This window comes from Bos javanicus, chromosome 19 (assembly GCF_032452875.1).
Source record: "Bos javanicus breed banteng chromosome 19, ARS-OSU_banteng_1.0, whole genome shotgun sequence".
Classification (NCBI taxonomy): domain Eukaryota; kingdom Metazoa; phylum Chordata; class Mammalia; order Artiodactyla; family Bovidae; genus Bos; species Bos javanicus.
Window position 1 is genome coordinate 40,825,398 of NC_083886.1, and position 11,466 is coordinate 40,836,863.

Sequence of the window (11,466 nt, forward strand, 5' to 3'; positions counted from 1 at the left end):
TATATCATATATAATAATATATAATATATTATAATATAATATCACAATAATGATAAATTATATAATATATAATATATTATTTATATATTTTCTCTATATATTTATATTTTTATTAAAAATTATATATGTATATATTATATTTATATAATACATAATATAATATATATTATATTATATATTTATTATATTATATTACATATATACTAATGACCTGTAAGATAAAGAAACAAGTGTGGAGGTCTGGGTCCCACTAGGTATAAATAATTCAAAAATATCTCTGGATATATGGCAGTTCCTCAAAAAATTATATATAGAATTATTATCATATGACCCATCAATTCCCCTTCTGAGTATATATATATATATATAATATTATATAATATATAATATATTATATAAGATATTATAATGCAATATAATGTAATGTGTGTATATGTAATGTGTATATATAATAATTATTATATGTTAATATATTGCTATATATTATATATATGTATATATAAATTTAGCCTTAGAAAGAAATGAAATTCTTGTTGCAGGAAGGAGGACCCCTTCTAGTCTCAAATGAACTGTCCACAGAGGCACACTTGCTGACAAAGCAAGAGACTTTACTGGGATGGGATGCCCAGGCGGAGAGCAGGAGGGTAAGGGAACCCAGGAAGATTGCTCTGCCGTGTGGCTCTCTGTCTCAGGTTTATGGCAAGGGGATAAGCTTCCAGGTTGTCTCTGGCCAATCATTCTGACTCAGGGTCCTTCCATCCTGGTGGCACACACATTGGTCAGCCAAGACAGATTCCAACCAGGAGGATTCTGGGAGGATGGTAGGACAATGTGGCATCTCTGCCGGGGTCCAGCCCTGGTGGATCCAGGGAATTCGAAGCGGGGACGGCATCGGTGAGGATCAGGAAACAACTGCTTAATTAAACTTTAATTAAGGATATAAAGAGTAATAGAATAAGGATAGCTCAGTGAGGAAATTCAGTGGAAAAAAGAGGCTGAATAATTCAGCCAGAAGGTAAGAGAAAGAACGACATGGTGAGACCAAGTTTCGGTGAACAAGGCCCGCACTTTATTTTCCAAAGTAGTTTTTATACCATAAGTTATGCATAGAGGATAATGGGGGAAGGGGTAGAGGCATGCAAAGACAGCAGTTCCTGATCCTTATCGAAGTCAGGCTTTCAAACTTATCATATGCAAAAGTTTAGGTGATTTGCATCATCTTCTGGCCCGGAGGCCTGTTAACATTTTAAGAAACTTATTTTTCTCTAAAGGTGATTATTCTAAAGTCAGGCGCCAGCCTCCAAAAAGCATTAGATAAAGTTGCATTCCTACAGAGCAAAGGTGTGGTGGGCTATAACAAGAAAAAGAATTAACTCAAGGGTCCCAGGTTACAAACATTAAAGCTACTATTTACACCAATTATATTAATCAATACACTGCCAGGGACACAGCAGGTAAGGGATATGGAGACTTAGCAGCAAACATTGGCCCAACAAGTGAAAAACCCTTCACCAATACAATTTCTAATCAATCTTTTAACTACTCAAAGGAATCTGTGTTTAGACAGTTTAGAACATCTCCTGCCTCTCACAGTTGGGAGGCTCTGAACAATCACATGTTGCCGGAAAAAACCTATTCAGGCAGGCTAGAGGACTTCCAAAGGAGTTTGTAGGTTGAAACACTGTCACACCCAGGAATTATTAACTGGAGCTGTAAGCTAACTCTTTTTCAGAGAGAGGTAGTGGGGGACAGCCCCCCGTAAAGTCAGAGGTGTAGGTGAAAGCACAAAGCAGAAAGTAGGCAGACTCTGGTTTTGGGGGTAGATGCTCGAGAATTTCCAGGGAGACTCCTGAGGCTTGATCCCGCCTTGCGTATGCCAAGCCTCCTTCCTCATGACCTTTGCCAGGGGCGGAGCTCGCTCCCCGCACATCTCCTTTTGACCTTTCCCAAATTTTTTCAGTTGGTGGTGGCTTGTTAATTTCACGTTCCTTCCAAAATCTCCTGTTGTAGAATAAATCATGCAAATGGTTACTACGGTGCCTGGCCAGGGTAGATGGTTTCAGTCCGTGTTTCTCCTAACATTATGACACCTGCTACAACGTGGAGGAATCTTGAATCTTCACTTTATGCTAAGTGAAATAAGTCAGACACAAAAGACAAATACTGTTTGATTCCACTTGTATGAGGCACTAGAGTAGTCAAATCCATACATACAGAAAGTGAAACGCGGGTTCCAAGAGGGAGAGCTGGAGAGGAATCGAGAAGAGAACTGATAGTTGAGGAACCCTGGGAAAACTAGGAACTCGGCACCACCAGGTGGGCTGCAAATAGGGAATTTTGGTGAAAGTCTGTATAAGGAGCAGTTGAGATTTTTAATCTCTGAGTTTCTAGTCCCACAGGTGAAAGATTTGTTGAAGAGACTGAACCTGAGAGACTCCTCTACTTCCAGTTGGATTGCCAAGGGCTTTCAGAATCTGCGGTGGGGATTAATTGAACGTCTGCTTATTAAAAAACAGGATCACTAATTCCCTTCCTCCTCCCTGTCCTACTCCCAAAATGATAGCATTAGTGTGTTTATTCTAGGCCGGAGATCTCAGAATTTTTCTATGGAGAAACTAAATGAACTGAGGAATGTAGGGGATAGTGATCCACAGATACAGACATTTGGAAGTTCCCAAATGAAAAAACTGCTCAGCATTGGGTTTCTCACAAGGAAGTTCACCAGTCAGCAAGCCCTACCCAAGAACACAGAGTTTCCAGTGGCCTTTATCCTATGGAGTTAATTGGTGAATGCTCTCAACACAAGAATCCCAAACCAAAAGAAACAGCAGAAGAAAGGACTTTAAGGGAAAAATAAACACTTCCTGGAGAAGAAGAATACCTCAGTTCAGTTCAGTTCGGTCGCTCAGTCATGTCCGACTCTTTGCGAACCCATGAACCGCAGCACACCAGGCCTCCCTGTCCATCACCAACTCCCAGAGTCTACCCAAACCCATGTCCATCGAGTCGGTGATGCCATCCAGCCATCTCATCCTCTGTCGTCCCCTTCTCCTCTTGCCCTCAATCTTTCCCAGCATCAGGGTCTTTTCAAATGAGTCAGCTCTTCACATGAGGTGGCCAAAGTATTGGAGTTTCAGCTTCAACATCATTCCTTCCAATGAACACCCAGGACTGATCTCCTTTAGGATGGACTGGTTGGATCTCCTTGCAGTCTAAGGGACTCTCAAGAGTCTTCTCCAGCCCCGGCTGATCCAGGGTATTCGAAGGAGAGACAGCATAGGCGAGGATCAGGATACAATAGCTTCAATTAGATATTAATTAAAGATATAAAGAGTAATAGAATAAGGATAGCTCAGTAGGAAAATTCAGTGGAGAAAAGAGGCTGAGTAGCTTGGTTTACGCGGGAGACCAATAAAACTTCAAGACAAGAAGTTTGCACCACTTACGTAGGCCGCAGGCGTCCTTCCGTTCTCCCGAAGGAGAGGAGACACTGAGGCCTCCCCGGTCGGATCTTAGAAGCCCAGGCATAATTAGTAAGCATGGTGGGTTCCGCGCTCCAGATGGAGACTCAGCCAGAGTGAGAGAGAGAGCGACATGGGGAGACCAGTATTTCGAGAAACTGATCCCAATTCTTTATTTTCCAGAGTCTGTTTTTATACACTAAGATGTTATACAAAAGTCACGTGGGGACAGCAGTCCTGACTTTTATTAAAGTCAGGTGCTTCACACAAATGTATACAGAGGTCTTAGGGGTGTTACATCATCTTCTGGCCAGGGGGGCCTGCTGATAATTTACGACCCTCTCCTTGTGACAGCGGTCAGTCAATCAGGACACTTATTTCTCCAGGGCTGATTATTCTCAAAACAGACGCCACCCAAGTAAAGTTACATTCCTACAGGGTGAGGGTGTAGTGGGTTTTAGTTAAGGAAAGAATTTACTTAGCCTAAGGTCTAACGTGATTAATATCAAAGGTTAATACTTATTTCTTCTATATATCCATTAATGTGTGTAAGGGCAGGGGATGTGGAGACTTAGCAACAAACATTGGCTCAACAAATGAAAAACCCTTCACCAATACAATTTCTAATCAGCCCATTATACTTATACTAATAGTTTTCTAACTTTTCTAAGGAGCCTGTTTTTAGAAGGTTTAAAGCATCTCGTGCCTCTCACGGTTGGGAGGCTGTGAGCAATCACATGTGGCCGGACGAGCCTGTCAGGCAGGCTAGAGAACCTTCAGAGGAGTTTGTAGGTTAAAACACTCTTGTCACACCCAAGAGTTTTTATTGACTGGAGCTCTAGGTTAACTCCTTCTCCGAAAGAGGTGGTGGGGGACAGCCCCCCGTAAAGTCAGAGGTGTAGGTAAGAGCACAAAGTAGTAAAGTAGGCAGGCTCTGGTTATGGGGGTAGACGCTCGAGGATTTCCAGGGGGACTCCTGAGGCTCGATCCCGCCTTTGCGTATGTCGAGCCTCCTTCCTCATGACCTTTGCCATGGGCGGAGTACCTCACTCTGGCCCCCAACAAAAAGCATCAATTCTTCCGTGCTCAGCCTTCTTTACAGTCCACCTCTCACATCCATACATGACCCCTGGAAAAACCATAGCCTTGATTTTATTTTATTTTGTATTTTTTCTGCTTATCTGTATACTTCTTTTACTTTATTTTTAACTTTACAATATTGTATTGGTTTTGCCATATATCAACATGAATCCGTCACAAGTATACACGTGTTCCCCATCCTGAACCCTCCTCCCTCCTCCCTCCCCATACCATCCCTCTGGGTCGTCCCAGTGCACCAGCTCCAAGCATCCAGTATCATGCATCGAACCTGGACTGGCAACTTGTTTCATATATGATATTATACATGTTTCAATGCCATTCTCCCAAATCATCCCACCCTCTCCCTCTCCCACAGAGTCCAAAAGACTGTTCTATACATCAGTGTCTCTTTTGCTGTCTCGTATACAGGGTTATTGTTACCATCTTTCTAAATTCCATATATATGCGTTAGTATACTGTATTGGTGTTTTTCTTTCTGGCTTACTTCACTCTGTATAATAGGCTCCAGTTTCATCCACCTCATTAGAACTGATTCAAATGTATTCTTTTTAATGGCTGGGTAATATTCCATTGTGTATATGTACCACAGCTTTCTTATCCATTCATCTGCTGATGGACATCTAGGTTGCTTCCATGTCCTGGCTATTATAAGCAGTGCTGCGATGAACACTGGGGTACACGTGTCTCTTTCAATTCTGGTTTCCTCAGTGTGTATGCCCAGCAGTGGAATTGCTGGGTCATAAGGCAGTTCTATTTCCAGTTTTTTAAGGAATCTCCACACTGTTCTCCATAGTGGGTGTACTAGTTTGCATTCCCACCAACAGTGTAAGAGGCATACCCTTGATTTTAAAGAAACAAGACACTAACCAGTATCCATAAAACTAGAACAGGATGTAATAACAAAGGACCAATTGGAACTATGAGAAAACTAAAATCAAAAAGCTAACATTGTCAGATAATATGAGTAAATCTCCTAGAAAGTATGACAAAAAGACAAATGAGTCGGGCGGGGGGCAGGGCCGGGGGTGGTGAGACAAAGGAACAGTAAGAGAGAAAAGATAATTTCCCCAGTGAGCAAATGAAAGAGAACAAAGTATCAAAGAAATAATAAAATTTAGTACTTCCCTGGTGGTCCAGCTGTTAAGACTCCAGGCTCACAATGCAGGAGGCCCAGGTCATGGAACTGGATTCCACATGATGCAACTACCGTATCCTGCAATGAAGATTGAAGATCAGACCTGGCACAGCCAAATAAATAAACAAATAAAAAGAAATATTAAAAAACAAAAAATTTTAAAATAATAATAACATTTAATATTAAGTCTCTAGATTGAAAGGAATCACCAAGTACATCATTGAAAAACTTCAGAACATCAGGAACAAAGATTCTAAGATTTTTATAGACAGAAAGCATTCACATGTAGAAATAAGAACACCATCAAATCTACCAAGAGATGCTAGAAGACAGTTATTTGCAAACTTCTGAAAAAAAAATTCTCAATAATAATTTTATTCTCAAACTATCTCTCAAGTGTTTAGGTAAAATAAATATATTTTCAAACACACCAGGACTTTTTGCCTCCCATATATTCTTTCTTAGGAAGCTCCTGGGGGTTATTTTTGACCATACAAAGAAGGAAACTAAGAAAAGGAAAACAGTACCCAGGAGACAAAGAATCCAGCCTAGAGGAGAAGGATTAGGAATTTGCAAGGCACCCCAAGCTGGATGGCAGGTCTAAACAGCCTGAAACAGAAGGATACAGGCTGTCAGAACTTCCTTGAAAAATTAATTTGGTAGGTTTGGCCAAGCGTGTAATTGCACCCTGAGACTGTTGAAGTTCAAATTGTTCAACAGGCACGAAGAAAAATACACAAGTGAGATAATGAGGTAATTTTCTTCAGAAAAGTTTTCAAGAAAGAAAATGCTATCACAGTATATATAACTGACAAAGAGTCAATAGTATTTACATGATCATGATAAAATGTGAACACGATTTAATACAAAATTTTTAACTAATTTTAACAAATAGGAAATAAAGGGGTATGAGAAAGCAAACCCTTAGCTGCCAGGACTGAAATTTATAACTTATCATGGAGTGGCCATCATGGTCAACAAAAGAGTCCAAAATGCAGTACTTGGACGCAATCTCAAAAACGACAGAATGATCTCTGTTCATTTCCAAGGCAAACCATTCAACATCACAGTAATCCAAGTCTATGCCCCAACCAGTAATGCTGAAGAAGCTGAAGTTGAAAGGTTCTATGAAGACCTACAAGACCTTTTAGAACTAACACCCAAAAATAGATGTCCTTTTCATTATAGGGGATTGGAATGCAAAAGTAGGAAGTCAAGAAACACCTGGAGTAACAGGCAAATTTGGCCTTGGAATACGGAATGAAGCAGGGCAAAGACTGATAGAGTTTTGCCAAGAAAATGCACTGGTCATAACAAACACCCTCTTCCAACAACACGAGAGAAGACTCTATACATGGACATCACCAGATGGTCAACACCGAAATCAGATTGATTATATTCTTTGCAGCCAAAGATGGAGAAGCTCCATACAGTCAGCAAAAACAAGACCAGGAGCTGACTGTGGCTCAGACCATGAACTCCTTATTGCCAAATTCAGACTTAAATTGAAGAAAGTAGGGAAAACCACTAGACCATTCAGGTATGACCTAAATCAAATCCCTTATGATTATACAGTGGAAGTGATAGATTTAAGGGCCTAGATCTGATAGATAGAGTGCCTGATGAACTATGGAATGAGGTTCATGACATTGTACAGGAGACAGGGATCAAGACCATCCCCATGGAAAATAAATGCAAAAAAGCAAAATAGCTGTCTGGGGAGGCCTTACAAATAGCTGTGAAAAGAAGACAAGTGAAAAGCAAAGGAGAAAAGGAAAGATATAAACATCTGAATGCAGAGTTGCAAAGAATAGCAAGAAGAGATAAGAAAGCCTTCCTCAGCGATCAATGCAAAGAAATAGAGGAAAACAACAGAATGGGAAAGACTAGGGATCTCTTCAAGAAAATCAGAGATACCAAAGGAACATTTCATGCAAAGATGGGCTCAATAAAGGACAGAAATGGTATGGACCTAACAGAAGCAGAAGATATTAAGAAGAGATAGCAAGAATATACAGAAGAACTGTACAAAAAAGATCTTCACGACCCAGATAATCACGATGGTGTGATCACTCACCTAGAGCCAGACATCCTGGAATGTGAAGTCAAGTGCGCCTTAGAAAGCATCACTACGAACAAAGCTAGTGGAGGTCATGGAATTCCAGGTGAGCTATTCCAAATCCTGAAAGATGATGCTGTGAAAGTGCTGCACTCAATATGCCAGCAAATTTGGAAAACTCAGCAGTGGCCACAGGACTGGAAAAGGTCAGTTTTCATTCCAATCCCAAAGAAAGGCAATGCCAAAGAATGCTCAAACTACCGCACAATTGCATTCATCTCACACGTTAGTAAAGTAATGCTCAAAATTCTCCAAGCCAGGCTTCAGCAGTATGTGAACTGTGAACTTCCTGATGTTCAAGCTGATTTTAGAAAAGACAGAGGAACCAGAGATCAAATTGCCAACACCCGCTGGATCATGGAAAAAGCAAGAGAGTTCCAGAAAAACATCTATTTCTGCTTTATTGACTATGCCAAAGCCTTTGACTGTGTGGATCACAATAAGCTGTGGAAAATTCTGAAAGAGATGGGAATACCAGACCACCTGATCTGCCTCTTGAGAAATTTGTGTGCAGGTCAGGAAGCAACAGTTAGAACTGGACATGGAACAACAGACTGGTTCCAAATAGGAAAAGGAGTTCATCAAGGCTGTATATTGTCACCCTGTTTATTTAACTTCTATGCAGAGTACATCATGAGAAACGCTGGACTGGAAGAAACACAAGCTGGAATCAAGATTGCCAGGAGAAATATCAATAATCTCAGATATGCAGATGACACCACCCTTATGGCAGAAAGTGAAGAGGAACTAAAAAGCCTCTTGATGAAGGTGAAAGTGGAGAGTGAAAAAGTTGGCTTAAAGCTCAACATTCAGAAAACGAAGATCATGGCATCCGGTCCCATCACTTCATGGCAAATAGATGGGGAAACAGTGTCAGACTTTATTTTTCTGGGCTCCAAAATCACTGCAGATGGTGACTGCAGCCATGAAATGAAAAGACATTTACTCCTTGGAAGGAAAGTTATGACCAACCTAGATAGCATATTGAAAAGCAGAGACATTACTTTGCCAACAAAGGTCCGTCTAGTCAAGGCTATGGTTTTTCCTGTGGTCATGTATGGATGTGAGAGTTGGACTGTGAAGAAGGCTGAGCGCTGAAGAATTGATGCTTTTGAACTGTGGTGTTGGAGAAGACTTTTGAGAGTCCCTTGGACTGCAAGGAGATCCAACCAGTCCATTCTGAAGGAGATCAGCCCAGGGATTTCTTTGGAGGGAATGATGCTGAAGCTGAAACTCCAGTACTTTGGTCACCTCATGCGAAGAGTTGGCTCATTGGAAAAGACTCTGATGCTGGGAGGGATTGGGGGCAAGAGGAGAAGGGGACGACAGAGGATGAGATGGCTGGATGGCATCACTGACTCGATGGACATGAGTCTCAGTGAACTTCGGGAGTTGGTGATGGACAGGGAGGTCTGGCGTGCTGCGATTCACGGGGTCGCAAAGAGTGAGACACGACTGAGCGACTGATCTGATCTGATGCTCTCTTCTTACAGTGGTTTCTTCATAGAGGAAAAAAAAAAAGTACGGTCATGATACATTCGCTTTTATACCCAAACACCCCTCCAATTCTGGGGTAATACCTCATGTTGTCAGACTTAGTGAGATAAGACCATCATCTCCCCTTCATTGAAAAAGGAAATGGCAACCCACTCCAGTGTTCTTTCCTGTAGAATCCCATAGACAGAGGAGCCTGGCGGGCTACAGTCCATGGGGTTGCAAGGAGTTGGACATGGCTGAGCAATTAACACACACTTCTCCCATTCATGGAGGAAAACGACAAACGTGTCAGACCAGGGCTCAGCCAATCAAATGCTTCCACTTGGCATTGTCAAACTTGAGAAACTGTTGTGGAGATGTCGGTGCAGCTGGAACAATATCCACAGCACAGTGACGAATGTCTAGGGTTGGTGGTACCAGCAGCATAGGTATAGGACTGAGCTGGATTTCTAAATTGTATCTAGAAAAAGTGGGTAGGTCTTTTTATTTTTTATTTTATTGGAGTATAGTTGATTTACAATGTTGTGTTAATTTCTGCTGTGCAGCAAAGTGAATCAGTTATACATTCTTTTCCCATATAGATTATTACAGAGTATTATTACAGAGAACTGAATAAGTTCCCTATGTGGTGGGTCTTTTTAAAAGCTATCTCTTTCTTGAGCAATAAAATGCTCTTGCTCTAAATGGCTAGGTGCAAATGTGTGAACTTCCATTAGACTGAAAGTGAAACCCTTTACCATAGATTGGGACTCGAACCCAGTCAAAACCCTGCTTGGGACTTGAACCCAGACAAGATTATGGTATCTCGTTTCAGGGCCTAATAAAGCTCAGGTTCTTGATGTCTCATCACAGAAAGAATTTGATGAGAGACAAAGTGATAGGTAAGAAATGGATTTATTCAGATTCAGAGAGAAACACACTCCACAGACAGAGGGAGGGCCATCGCAGAAGGCAGGTGTGGCCATGATATGTGGTGTGGTTGGTTTTTATAGGCTGGGTAATTTTGTATGCTAATGAGTGGGAGGATTATTCCAACTATTTTGGGGAAGGTTCCAGGATTTGGGCCACTGCCCATTCCTTGGTCTTCTAACAGTGTCTTGGAACTGTCATGGCACCTCTGGGTGTGTCATTTCACTTCTGATCGAGGATCAAGGACTAGACTTGTCTGCCATCTTGGTCCCATTTGATTCTAATCAGTTTATGTTGTGTCCGTAGGCTATGTCATTCTCTCAAAAGTTGTGTCCTTCTTCCTGTTAGAAAAGTTCAGGAAAGTTGTTTGTAAAAGTTGTTACAAAGGTCCTGTTACCAAAGTTCCCTGAGGACAGCTGCCCTCTTTAATCCTTTAATTCACCGCAGACTTGTGTGTAGTAAGCCCTCAACTATATGTTATACCAACATCTTTATCTTTATTCTGTCACACATCATATCGATAAATTGTAATCACAGCTCTCAGATCTAAGAATTTCCTCAGGGGCTTTGTCTTAATTGAAGACCTGTGGAATCCTCCAGGGATTTATCCTCATTGTTTGGAATATGAAAGTAACTAGTTCATCTGGACAAGAATCCCTTGGGAGTTCTTATCTTCCTCCTCTAGTCATCCTGGGGCTGGGAGTGAAGTATTTAATGGAAGTAAAATGGTAAAGCAGGAAGGGGGCACCCGGATTTGAACCGGGGACCTCTTGATCTGCAGTCAAATGCTCTACCCCTGAGCTATACCCCCAGAGCCTATGGGAGGTGTCTTCCTTGTCTACTTATGGTGACTCAATACAAACAGTTTCCACCCACTGTAGAATTCCTGCAAGCTTTGTATTCCAAAGCTCCACTCCCTTTGTATCTGTAATCTGGTTTGGCTTTTTTCTTGGCCACCAATAAAAGGGGTGGGAGCACTTGAAAACTGACACGCTGGAAACTAGCTGAAAAGGAAAGTGATATAGCATTGGTAGAGAAAGCTTCCACAAACACCATATTACTGTGTCATGATCCTCAGCTCCAGATATCACCCTGTTCATCCCCTGCCTCGTGAGGAGTTGAGGGTGGGAAGGAGGAGGAAAACATCAGTTCTTTTGGATGGGATGATCCAGAAAAATCAGAAACTCCTCAGGACAACCAACAATCCCTGTGGCCACGTTGCCTGCTCTGTTCTTGATGGATAC

General features: G+C 41.5%; 1 non-coding gene across 1 annotated transcript; it reads right to left on the reverse strand.

Moving 5' to 3' along the window:
• Positions 1-10,961: 10,961 nt before the first annotated feature.
• TRNAC-GCA (transfer RNA cysteine (anticodon GCA)) lies at positions 10,962-11,033 on the reverse strand. Its single transcript has one exon. It is a non-coding gene; the product is annotated as a tRNA-Cys (tRNA).
• Between the last annotated feature and the right edge of the window lie 433 nt (positions 11,034-11,466).